The sequence below is a fragment of the Siphateles boraxobius genome, unplaced genomic scaffold (genome assembly GCF_051911475.1).
Source record: "Siphateles boraxobius isolate OS27281-9 unplaced genomic scaffold, OSU_SipBor_1 31, whole genome shotgun sequence".
NCBI lineage: Eukaryota > Metazoa > Chordata > Actinopteri > Cypriniformes > Leuciscidae > Siphateles > Siphateles boraxobius.
This window is the reverse complement of record NW_027508931.1, coordinates 1,985,117-1,999,361: the sequence shown is the minus strand read 5'-3', so window position 1 is coordinate 1,999,361 and position 14,245 is coordinate 1,985,117.

Genomic DNA, 14,245 nt, shown 5'->3' with positions numbered 1-14,245 from the left:
AACACCACATAGACATAAACAACATTAAAAGCTGGATTTTCACCACATGGGAGGCTTTATAAAAAAAAAAAAAATAAAAAAAAAAAATATATATATATATACAATTAAGAACTTAGTCCAGCATTTTAATTTAGGGATGGTTTTAATACAACCCTTATCAAGTAATGTCCAGGAAAGCAGTATCGGGGAAAACCATTTGCCTCTTTAAACTGTCTGTATTGAGCGTATAGTGTTTCACAGTGGTATCAAATCTCTCTCTAAGATTCTTCAGTCATGGTGTCAGTACGTCTGTCTCTGATCATGCAAACCGTGTTAAAATTAGTCCTGCTGTGGCCATTCAAGTGCTTCTTAGAGCTTTGTGACATCTGAGTTGAAGGTTGCGTCACTGTTTTTCCCCCTCATTAAGCTACGGTTAACCACCAATGGATCAAGGCCCTGTTCTCATTCTCTCCGCTTCTGTCTCAGCCGAGCACGAATTACACATGCCTGGAGGAGAAGACATCCCACATTCACACATCTCACAAGGCGCTGACATTCCCTATCTGTTACAGCACTACTGTAATGGGAGAAGAGAAGAGCGCTCTTCACCCCTTACCCCCACATTAGTGTGTGGAACACTGGAACGTCGCAACCACAGGGCATATGGGATGTATTTATAGCATCACTGGGTTATATTCTCTGCTGACAGAAATGTTGATGATGTATTCCAGTCCTCATTGTGAGAGATGACTCTGTTTTCATGCCATCAGGCTGTTGTCAGGTATGAGCCCCTATCTGACTCTCCCCCACATCTCTCTCATTATATACACCACATAATGCAAATCATCTGTCAAATCCTTAGAGATCTTGTTAGAAACTGTCAAGAGCAAGAGATCGTTTTTTTACATATAATTTTGGAAAAAAAATGCCTGCTAAATGTGGGAAAGTTGATTTAAAATGTGCAGTCTTTCTCTTCCAGGAAACATTTTTTATGACATTGTCTTGCACTTAAGGACACATTCAGATCTAGAATAAGCTCTTCCCCCTATACTGCCTAGTTTTGACTAGCAAGTGGACAATTTGGTCCACAATTGAGACAATAAAAAAAATTGGGGGAAAAGGGGAAAAGTCCTTGAAATGTCTTGTCGTCTTGTTTCATGTTTCACGACATTTCATAAAAGTATTATTAAGCACATCGTTTACACCACAAAACCCCTTTTAGACCTTAATACAGCTAAATCAAAATCAACGTCTCTACAGTTGAATTCCTCAAAAAGAATTACATGTATGATGACATCATAGAAAAGGATATAAGATGCTCTCATTTTAGTCATGATGGTAATTTAGCTCTACATGATATATCTTGGTGTCGGCTCAAAAAAAGTACTTAATAAAACACAAGAATGGGGATTCCTGCATTATTCAGGAAGCTGTAACTCAGCTTTCTGTGACATGGGGTGGTGAGCGGTGACCTAATGGTTGAAGACTAGGGCTCTACAGGCACAGGTTCAATTCTTAGAAGTGCCTTAGAAATTGTAGGATAAGTGAGACCACAATCCTGTTGTCATTGTGCAATTGGGTTCACTCAAATTGTATGCCGATGATATAATTTTGTAATGAAGAAAATGAGAAAACAAGCAAGCATCATGGTCACAGTTTTAGACCACAGTTTATACGTACAATAAATTAGTGTGTGTGTGTGTCTGAGGTTCATTAGTGTGTTTATGTGCTTGACTGATCATTTGTATTGGAAAATGCTTGGCCGCAGACAGGGGCTGTGGTCTCCGCCATCTATTACAACTCCAAAGATCAAACCCCTCTTCTCCGGAGGGAGGAATCTGCAAGATATAAACAGGCTGTTAAATGGAAAACTACATCTGTGTTCATTTGTTTCTGCCACATTTGGTAATCCTTACTGAAAATTATTTTCGATCGCTTCAGAGAGTGAAAAAGTCTAGCCTGCCATTTGTTTCCTATGGGAGTGTTGCAGTGGATGAGTGTTGAGATGTGGACAGCCAAAGATTCCCCATATATTTGCTAACTCCCATCTTGCATCACATCCTCTTTCTTAAGTGTTGTAGACATGTTTTGAAAGGCGTCTGTGTGTTTAATAGAAGCCATGCTCTGTTTGGAAGGTTGGAAACGCTGTTTTTGAGATTGAAAGGGTTGCTGTGGGTCTTGCGGAACATCATTGTCTTTATTCATTGACTAGAACTGTTTTAAAATGCTAAGTATGAGGATAGACTAGAACCTGCCCCTTTAAAGGGATTAAAATGTGATTTGGCTGTCACTCAAGTAGCAATAGATCACGGAGCAATTACGAAATGCATGTTAGTCTACGTCTGAGACTCTTTTATGAGACGTCAGAGTTGTAGAGCAGTTATCCTCTATAAGCTGTGCTTTGGAGATTCATAGTTTGCGTAGTATAGCACTTCAAAGCAAAACCTAACCGAATAATTTTTACCACATGCTGTTGTGTAATATTGAAAGGATGACATTGATAATGGTATAAAAGAACAGGCTGTATGAAGCATCATCAGGATGTTTTAATGAAGACTGAGACTATAAATAAACCAGCTCACCTCTTTGGGAGAATGAAGAATGAATTGGGCTTTTTGAAATTCAAAGGGGTGTGTAAAAGCTCTGTATGGGCGGTTCTGAGTGTTTGAAGAGGAAAAAATATGCTTGACAGTGCTCTCTCTCTGTGTCTCTCTTTGTCTTTTGCTCCTCATTAGACTGCATACAAACTAAAAACAGCCTCTAATGTCACCTTTACAAGCGCCCTCGTCTGCCCCTTTCATCTCGGATCCTCTACAACTTTTCATCATTCTGATCCTCCTGTGATCCTGAAACTTTGATTGAGCCTTTGTGCTATAAATTTTTTGGTGGATTGAAATGCAGATTCACTGATGAGTGACTTTAGGGGGGGAAAGAAATTAGCTTGAGAAGATGATTATCCACCTGAAAATGCAAGGAAGAATTGCCTTAAAAATAGGATGCTTGTGAATTCATGTAGTGTGTGTGTGTGTGTGTGTGTGTGTGTGTGTGTGTGTGTGTGTGTGTGTGTGTGTGTGTGTGTGTGTGTGTGTGTGTGTGTGTGTGTGTGTGTGTGTGTGTGTGTGTGTGTGTGTGTGTGTGTGTGTGTGTGTGTGTGTGTGTGTGTGTTTGCGTGTTCATGTGAGGATGAATTTGCTTCATTCCATAAACTCATAGAGAAGAGAAGAGAAATTTTAAACAGACCATTACAGAGACATTCTTTAGTTAGATTTGCTGTCTGATCTTGTTGACAATATCTATAATATCAAACAGTTTCATTAATTGAGGTGAGTAGAACAGATTAAATCCACCATTTAATTTAGCTAATACTTTACATTAAGTTTCAATTCATTAACATTAGTAACTTCACTATGTATATATACTATTACATATAATGCATACTGTATATATATATATATATATATATATATATATATATATATATATATATATATATATTCATCTGGGTTACTGTAAATGGGTCTTTATACTTTATACATATAATAATAATTTACAATCCTTAAAATAAAGGTTACAAAATGAGGTTTCCACAGTGATGCAATAGAATGACTATTTTTGGCTCCCCTTTTAGTGAACAGTTATTCGTGTGTGTGTGTGTGTGTGTTATAATATTTTTTTTGATCTGCTGTACTCCTTCTCAACAGCAGAGAGCAGGCTTGTATCGCAGTGAGACATCAGTGTTTTTCAGTGAGTCAGTTTCTATCACCCCAGCAGATGGCAGCCTCAAAACCTTGAATTGAATGAATTGAAAATGAATTGTAGGTGCTCTAAAGAATGTGTCTATGTCAATTAGATACATGGTAAATGAGAGACAATTAAACAAAAAGTTTTATTTAAAAACGAAATAGTTTTGCCTCATAACATTGAGACATGTTTTCAGACGTGATATATACATATGCATAGCACTACCAATACCTTAATATTACATAAATGAATGTATAGTTGCCCAAAATAGATTAGTGCTTATAGCCTGACCGTTGTTGTTCATGTACCGTTGAGTTTTCAGTGCATGTGTGGATATTTGAGGTGCAGTGAAGAGTGGAGCCAGAGTCAGTACTGTGACCCCCCTGTAAACCACAAACCTCAGCACTGTCGGTTTGCACATTGACAGGCTCCACTCCCTGTGGGTTTGGCTGGAGGTGGCCTGGAATTGACCCACAGCCTGTGGCCGCTCAGGGGAGGTAGGGTTAGTACTTTGACTAAGTGTAATGTGGATAACAGTGTGCGAGTTAGCAGAGTTCCTTTCCCACAGATTTCCACGGGGGTTACAGCTGCGATCTACTTTTTAAGCGTAAGAACAAATTAATAAGTATGTGGTTTTGGAGGAATTGCAAACATCTGCAGGATTCTCTCCGAAAACATTATATACCATTAAATTAAATATTTTAACATGTGTTTAACACACACACACACATATATATATTTTTATATATTCTTCAAAATGTAAAACAGTAAAATGCAAACTCAGAATATTACGCAAACCGGCAATATTTTAATATGTGAAGTACAAATATACTTTGTGTTTAATCTCACTTTATTAACCAATGTCTTTGCTGCTGACCTTCGATGATCCACTTCGACTATACTAATAAGCAAAAATTATTGGCTGTATCCGGAATCGCATACCTCCCTACTGTATAGGTGAAAAACAGTATGTGACTAAAGTAGTATGTCCGAATTCACAGTACTCATAAAAGAGTAGGCAAAAAGTACCCGGATGACCTACTTCTTCTGGTGAGATTCTGAAGTGTGCATCCAATGGACACGGGAGAGGAACTATGAATGTCAGTGAAGCAATGTAATTGACGCTGGAAGGTCACATGATAATGATAGCATGGCGAATGTAGCATTTCCAGATTACATTCATATAACACACATTTATAGTATGTAGAACATCCTTTTTCGCGGTCGTGAAGTAATTACTAATTCAAGGTAAGTACCTACTCAAGAAAGTATGTGGCCCAGTCCCAATTCGCCTACTTACACTACGACCTAAAAGTTTTTCCTTTTTTTGTGAAGAAAAAGTACAGACTTTGAGTGTGTAGCAAAAGAGTGTTTCACTCGTGTTTGTAGTTCTAACCGAATCCTCGTCCAACGCACAATGGGTTGTGGGCAATATTAGCCGTCAGAGTGTGCATCGATCTGCACTTCGGATTCTGACTAGAAATAGTAGACCATCTGGGTATCTTTGGAACATTTCAACATACTACGATTTGGGACTGGGCCTGTGATTTCGGACGCAGCCATAGAACTCTGCGCCCTATTCTTCTGCAGTCCAGAAAGACAGTAAGGCTGAAAGTTTGGTTTGAGAGCTGCGCCCTCTACTATACAGGCGTGAATTTGCATTTCCTCCAGCCCGAGGCTTATTCATTTCACTTTGGTTGTGTAAGGGCCGATACATTTGCCAAAAAACGTTTTGTAATAAGAGCAAACAAACAAGCAAGCCCTCCACAGATCAGAAAAAAATAACGTAAAAGTAACGTAACACATTACTTTCCATAAAAAGTAACACAGTTAGTTACTTTTTAGGGAGTTATGCAATAACGCATTAGGCCTACTATTAAAAGATACTAACCCCCAACACTGTATGTATATATATGTTCCTTTGAGTTTTACAGATTGTGGATGCGTTTAAAAGCTGTAGCTGGAGAGTTGAAGTAGGGTGAGGATTTATCGAACAGTTTAGCCCTGGACGGGAGGTATGTTAGCAAGAGAGCATAATCCGGAATGTGCCCTCCCCTGCGGATCACCAGAGGAGCATGTTGGAAAATCACTGATGTCTTTACAAATATTTACTCTTGCCCCGCAACATCTGCTGAATTTATTGTTGTAAAATCCCCTACCGTTAAGCGCAGGATTGGAGTGTCCAGATGTTTCCAATAACGGCTGCTAGCTTAGCCATGCTGGAGAAATAGAGAAACAGAGGTGCCCTTGAGCAAGAACGGACTAGTGTTAGGCCTCAACCCATCCCTGAACCGTCTGGATTAGAGGGAACACAAGCTCTGGAAGGGCCCTTTATTAAAACGCGATCTGTTGTGGTCGGACATAAGATGGGCATGAAAGATCACTGGCATGTCTCTGCTTTTGTCTGTGAGCGCTTCTGCCCACTGTACCACAGAGCTTATGTGTGATCTGAATGAAGTGGCAGGTATTTGGGTAGAGGGCATTAATTATTTATTCGGCGTCTGTTAGCCAAGAACGTTTTGAATAATAATAAGTCCCCCCAAGATGTTTAATCATCTGATACCTTTGGACTGGAACACAGAGTCTGCCTGGTCGCCTGCAAAGTTTGTTTTATCTGTCTCTCCTCAGCTCGCCGGATAGATAGGTCTCGTTGGGCTTCTGCAGATTCTTCGGTGGGCACAAAGCCATTAGTTCTGCTAGGCCACAGAAAGTTTCGGACATTTGAGTTACACTTAAAAATCTATGAATGTCATTGCACATATAATATATATATATATATATATATATATATATATATATATATATATATTGTGTGTGTGTGTGTGTGTGTGTGTGTGTGTGTGTGTGTGTGTGTGTGTGTGTGTGTGTGTGTGTGTGTGTGTGTGTGTTAGATAATTATATATATTTATTTTATTTATTTTTAATTTATTAAGACACTATACTATAGAAATATATTATAGTATAGTTTTATATATTATAGTATAGTTAATTTTGGCCAGTGAATGGTTATAACTTATGAGCTTGAATATATATATATATATATATATATATATATATATATATATATATATATATATATATATATCATGCCCTGGTGTATGTTATCGTCTCTTCTCCTGCTGCTAAGGAGAACTAGGTATTTCCAGTCATCCTTCATCAACGCAGCCCTGTTGTGAGAGCATATGTCAGTGCTTGCGCTCTTGCGTGTACAGGATATTTGGTTCTGTTTACACCCATTAACTCACTCAGGTTTACACACAAAATATTTTAGGTTTCTTTATGTGTACAGCATCAATAACGGCATACATCTCAAAATTTCTTCACATCAAGCACCCATATGTTTAGCTATTTGCATGCATCCTTGTGAGTGCATGTGACAGGCGTTTTTTTCTCGCAACTTGGAACAGGCTTGTCAAAGGGGGTTCTAGCACCCGTTAGTGAGAGGAGGGGGGTGAAGGAGGGATTGGAAGGAGTGTGGAGAGCAGTAAATTATTTGTGCTGGCAGATGTTCACAGACCCTAATATGCATGAGTTTGTGGACCTGGCAGCTCTCGTCTCCTGCCAAACTTGCTGCTTTTTCATGATGCATGCGGGAGCAGTTGTTATTCTGGCGGCGTTACAGAATGCATTAATCTGAACTGTCATCACCTCCAACCGCTTTTGGTGGAAATTATTTCACCCCTTTATTAAGGGAACTCCAGTGAAACATTACCAATGGCGGTAAGGCCAACATTCTTGGCGGTTCTATCATCAATCTGCTGTGCGTTGACGCTGGCCTTTCTGTGCAGCGTATACAGTAATGTAAACCTTGGATGAAAAGTAAAGACCATGAGAAGGAGGAAAGATGGGACCGCCACTTTTTGGCATTTCGATCAACTTTCGCTCGTATTTGTTTTAAAAAACCCACGCTGTGATTTGATTCCATTTTAAAGGAACGCTCGTGCCAATGGTGTATTGCTGTAAAGTGACAATGTGGTTTTGGATGTAGTTCAGAATGAGTCAAGCTACTGTTGTGTTGCCTTATTAGAGTGTCTCTCTCTCTCTCTCTCTCTCTCTCTCTCTCTCTCTCGCGCTCTCTCTCGCTCTCTCAATGTTTAGCCAAACCATTTGAGCTGATGATTTCACAATTCATTTGAAAGCAATCTTTTCCAGGCCAGCCCAGCGTGCAAATCCAGTTCATTGGTTCTTACCACAGAGTGGTTATGTGAATATTCTCCCACTGAGTGGTTGGTCAGTTTGACCATTATTGTTCAGAACACATGCTTCCCATAACAGCTTAGAGAGGGAGATGGAAAAACTCTTTGTATGAAAGAAGCAATCAGCGGTTTATTCAACTATCCCTTTGAAAAGAGAGTAAGAAGCCCCTCTCTGCATGGATCAAATACAGATGCGCCGTGTACATCTATACTTAGTGTCTGTCAACGGTATGTTTTGGCAGCTCTACCGGACGGGCTGTCGTGCTGTGTAAATTGCATAAGTATTCAGCATGCGATGCCCATTGTGACCTTTGGTCTCTCTTCCTGTTGCAAACTAAAGCCATTTAGCCTGTCAGGGCCTCAACCTTTTTGTAAATGTCATTTTGAGGGATGTGTGAAAGCCATAACAATAGCCGTCGTGTAATCAAGTTATCAGCGATGCCCAGAAAAAAAGTGCAATTATCATAATAACATATCCAGCCAGTCACTTACTGTCATGCCTGTTCTGACTACGCACGGGGGTGTGCGGGGAGTCTTTTCTAAAGGAGGGCTTTGGCAGTCTGCCACAGAGTGCGCTTTTCCCTCGAGGCCTCTTACTCACCAGTCAGAGAAAATGAGAATTACACATATTAAAGAGGGTAAACGGCAGTAATCACCGCACTGGGAGGAGGCAAGAGGATTCACGGGACTGCTGAACGTGTAGTGCAGGAAGGGAAGTGTTGCTCGGTTCACACCCACACCCTTTTGGAGAAACGAGCAGTGCTTTGCCCCATATGCTCTCAAGAATGTGTTCCATAAACTCCATCCACTTGTGGGCCAGCGAGCTTTACGACTTGTTGTTTTAGGTGTTCTCGGTGTCAGCGAGTAGGTTTTGTTTCCAGTCATTGATCTTAGATGAAAAGACCACTGGTTAATACAATACATATTGCAGTGTTTTCCATCACTCTGTAGCCTTTGGATATGTGGAAATAACTGCCTAATACTACATAATTTTAATTAGTGAAATCATGTGTTTAACACATCTGATTTTGAGTGTCATTTGTGTGAATTACTCTCATAGTAAAACTACAATGTAAAAAAAAAAAAAAAAAATCCGTACAATAACAGAAAAAGTATGGGCAGCTTATTACCTGTACATTATCCAGTAATTTCCATTAACACTAAAACACAACGCAATGAGGTTCAAGATTCAAAATACAGATCGAACACCTGAGGAAAAAAAAAGGAAAATTCCGTCATATTAATACAGTACATTGTGCCCAATTTTTACAGATATTTTTAGAGTGTACTATTGAAAAAACAACATTTCCCCCACATTTTATGGATATATTTTCATTTGTTTAAAGCTAAGTAATATGTGCTACTTGCTGACAGTCTGTCATTTGTACCGTAAATCCCCTACAGGAGATTATTGTACTCATTGAGCTTTGATGATGACTAATTTACTACATATAAAGTGCAAATGACTGTAGTTGTTGAATATCCATTCTGGCTTTGATCTTTAACTAAAACAAGAATAAATATATTACAATAAGTTAAATAAATAATCCATCAATTTTAAGGTAAAAATACCCCATGTTTGACTTTCTCCCCCGAAATTTCAAATGAGTTTTATTAATCACACGGAACAGAATGAAACATTTGTAATGTTTAATTGAATAAATTTGACTGCCATAGTAATTTCATTTATATTCTTCCAAATGCTGTGTATCTTATATGCCACAAAATATCTCTTTCCAGTGTTGCATTTGATCTCTGTATCTTGTGTGACGGCCTTGCACGGCTCGCATCGCGGCAGGGCTGGGGAGAATTCAGTCCAAGCGTGAAATCATCTGGCTTTCACCAAGCCCTTTTAGAGCTGTGATGTTTCCTCCGGTGCAGTCCTGAAAACATTGACCCCCAGGCTACTCTGCTTTCCTTGGCAGTGACTGCGGAACCTTTACAAGGAACAGCCTGTTTGTTTGTTTGGTCCATAGAGTTTGCTCAGCGTGGGTTGTGTTTGCCAGGTCACTAGAGCCCAGCTGAGTGGCGGAGAGGACCGAGGATTGGCTAGGACTGCTGTGGCGGAGAAAGGGAACAGCTGCATGGCGAATCCCACACTGTAACCCTTTAATTTATTGCTCATCGCCACGTGTGTGTTCCCTATCTGGCTCCATAAGGAAGATACTAGTGGCTAACGGCAGACCACCCTAACCTCGCTGGATCGAAGTCTTCACCACAAGCCTCAGATAAGGGGCCTGGAGCGGATCCAGGTGCATTAGAGCTGGGTTGAGCTTCTGACACGAAACAGCCCTCAGGGGGAACCACAGGCATCCATAAATATTTAGGCACCAAAGAGGTTTACGGAGTTTGTTGTAAAAGGATTTATGATGGGCCGCGAGTCCATCCAACAACTTGGAGAGGGGGCTTTTTCTTTGGCTTAATGCACTGTCGAACCGCACTCTACACAGGAACATCAGCCATTGCTCAGGAGAGGTCCGATCAAAAACAAACACTTTACACACCAAGAATGCTAACAAAACCTCACGTCCAAGCTTTTCACGAAACAAGTGTGAGCTTATAAAAGGCTCTTTACCTGCTGCATGAACGATGCGTTCTGGTACGCAGAAGAGATCCACAGATGTTTCAGCCCTTATTAGGACAACACCAGAAATTGCGTAAATGATAATTATGGCCTATGCCCATTCTTGGATTTAAGAAGAACTAAGTAGTTAGGGGTGAACAAAATTTCAATACCATATTGGTAACTTGTGAATATTACTTTTTTAAACAATTTTTTATTAAATCAGATGATTTCGGATATTTAATCGTACATGCATAGTTCTCTGTTTATGTCTTCGCCAGAAAAAGACAGTTCTTTGAATTGGTTCCATGAAACACAGTGTGTGGGTTTGCCACATTTGTGTAAGTGCGACAACGCCTCTTAATCTTCAGTGAATTACCTTGATGGAGATTTGTGTTATATTTTTCAAGTGAAATCTTTCTACTTGCATTTAATTATGTTATATATTCTCCACTGCAAATACACTAGGTTTAGCGCAGTGAATTCAGTGAAGCATTTCCACATTGCTTCATTCCAGTGAGTCAGTCTGGCTCTGATGCCAATGAAATATTTTTGGTCGAAATAATTTCCCTTTAAACTATTTACTGTCTGTCTGGGCAGGTTCATTGGTTTATTGTGCCAAATAAAAAACACAGAAAGAATAACTGGAATTGAGTGAATAAAACAGATGTTCCTACTTCTGTGGGGGCGGTTCTTAAAGGTATGTAACTTTTTTTTTCTCAATAAAGTCAATAAATCATCAATCCTTCCTCCAAAACCTGTTTTTGCCTTACCCTGATTCACTATGGTAAGCCTATTATAAGTGTTTATATTTTAGACCTGTTTGGACGGTTTTCGCAGGTAATTGTGTACATACATCACTCGCCTGTGCGTGTCTCGTCATATCAAATCTGTAAATGGAGAAAAGTTGCTCCAGCTACTTTGTTGTGTGTATGGTGCTAAATCTCGAAACTCCGGTGAATCACCCGTGAACTGAACAGTCTGCTGGCAAATAAAGAATGCGATAGAGCACGTAATAAAATAAAAATCAACATTCGCTTGGCTTTTCGGAGATCTTAAGAACTGAGGGATTTTGTTAAAGTGAAGTGGAGATGGTGTTTTTATTACTGAACAGGTTAGTAAGGTATTTTATTGAACAGATAAATTGTCAAATGTAGTTCTCTGAGTTCATTGTAAAGCATTATCTATTGTAAAGTGTCATTTCATATGGTTGCTGTAGCACTGCGCTGGAATTTAAATTTAATTTAATAAGTACTGTCTCCATTAATGGGTATAGCTACAGTAATGTCTTCAGCTAGTCAGCTTGAGATCCTTTCCATCTAAACTGGATCTCTTAAGTGTAGTAGTGAATGTTTTATGAGCAGTACTATAATCTATCTTGTTTTTTGTTGTTGTTATGAGAAAGATCCATATTCATCCGCACGGTCACGCAGAGCGAAGCACAATAAAAACAACGTTCTCGCTGGCAGTTTTGTTTTTTGACCTCTAGAGGGCCAGAAGTTACAAAGAGTACCTTTAATCTTGATTTACTGCTTCTGCAATGGCATCTGTTATGGCCGATGTTTAAGATTGTGTCGTTTTAGGAAAAGCAGATTCTACTGAAGGTTTCTCATGTGAAACTCCCCTGATTAAAAGATATAGTACAAATATAGAGCAAAAGGAAACAGAAACCTTGTTCTCTATTTTACTGCTACAGGACCATTATGGCTGGAGGCAATATCAGGACTCTCACTTTGTATTTTATGAATTCAGGCTTCAGGCCCATGTTGCTTTATTCCCCATGTGGCCTACCTAAATGTGCACATTGACCATTATCACTCTGTGACTATTGAAAACGAAAGTCATTTTTAGATGAATCTAACCCTTCAGACAATTGCCACTCCAATATCCGGCAATGTAACTCAGGCTGCCTTCTGTTTTCTTTGTCAGTTATCAGACAGCGGTATAATAAAAGAGAGACTTGGGCTAGTCTTTTATATCAGGAAATATGAATTATTGAGCTGTCTGAAGATCAGGCTTAAGATTACAAGGGAACATATCTCCAGCAGACATCATATAATGAAAGAGATTTATCATTTTAATATGTGCATGCTGCTGCTGTAAACAGGGCCTATGTTAGCAAAGACCCCAGGAAAGGTCCTTATTGGTGAGGGGTCCGGAGCGAGCAGCAATATTCCACCTGTGCTACCTCTGTTTTCATTAAACCTATGCTCATCATGAACTCTATCATGGAGATGTCATTCACACCACTTTTATTTTATTTTTTGTGAAGGTATTCTGATTGAATAAGCCTCACAGTGAAAGGCCATTGTATTGACACACGATTACATAAATGGCCAGTCAGTAAATCAGTGTCATGTGTCATGTGATTTCCTTTCTGTCTGACCTGTTCCATGTATACTGCATTTAATGGTAGTGTATAATAATTTTGCACCAATATGGTAAAGCCAAAAATTAAATTATGGTCAACATTAATAAAATTCCATACTTGTATTGAAAATGCTTTATTTTTGTTAAACAATAAAAGTTAATTAAGGCATCACAACATTATAATACAGTGTGAAATTTGGATATTCATTTTGAGATTTGGCAGTTTTATTTAATTGTAAGTTTTGTTTTTTAATATTTGCTTAAAATGAGCTTTAGATAATAGCAAAAACATGCACAATCAAATATCCAATATTTGCTTGTACACTAGATATCCAATATTGACCAAAAATTACACCAGCCGGATGCAGCAACATTAGCCATGTTTCCATCCAATTTTATGTGAATTTTGGGATATCGCATTAAAAACAATTCTGGATGGGTATACCAAGATGCACATAAATTCTAAAAATGTGCTTTAAAAACCAAATATATGTATTTTTAAAATATATGGATGAAGTTTTTTTTTTTTGTTTATCTGAGAAGAAGACGTGCATAAACTAGATTGAAAAACATTTACTGAATAAAATCCTTGATGCACATTTAAAAAATCATGTGACTTTGCATGATGGGACAGCATAACTGGACTAACCAGTGGACCGATCTCGATGTACAGCATCTGAAATGTTGTTTTGGTCATTCTGAAATACCTTAGCCAAAGTCTGTTGTCAAAGTGGTTCGGTATAATTACCTCCCAGAACTGTCTTACACGACTGTGTTCCCAAACAGCAGGCATCCGCCTCCAAAAGCAAGATAACATGACCATGTTTATTGCATTTCCTCTGCACACTCTGAGGCACAAGTAATTTATTATATACAAAAAAAAAGACCCACAGTGGCTTCTCCTCCTGCAGCAACATCAATTTTTCTTAGTCACATTTGGCTCAAGTTTATCAAGAATTTACAATTTTGGTCTCTTCGACTCACTGGATGGAAACAGTGCTTTATTTGCAAAGTTTTTATGTGATATTCCAATTTTGCGCTAAAGTTAAATTCCCAATTTTGGATGGAAACATAGCTGTTGAGTCAATTCTGCAAGTTTAGAGCAAGACTATCGCTTAATCTAACCAATGGAAGTTGATGGAAGCATTCTGGAAAACATTTTTTTCCAATTACATTTAGTGACGCTAGGGGTGTAGAAATGACACACTTCATCTTTAAGTCACTCAGAAATCAAGCTCACTGCACAGCTTCACACTCTATTTTTTTTCCACACAATTCTGGTACTCTTGCTCTCTCTCTCTCCGCCCATCTGGCCAGCTCACAAATCCCCCTCCCCTCCCGTCATCCGTCCATTTCTCTCCTGGGTTCTTTGGAGGGGGTCAGAGGTTCTCTCTGT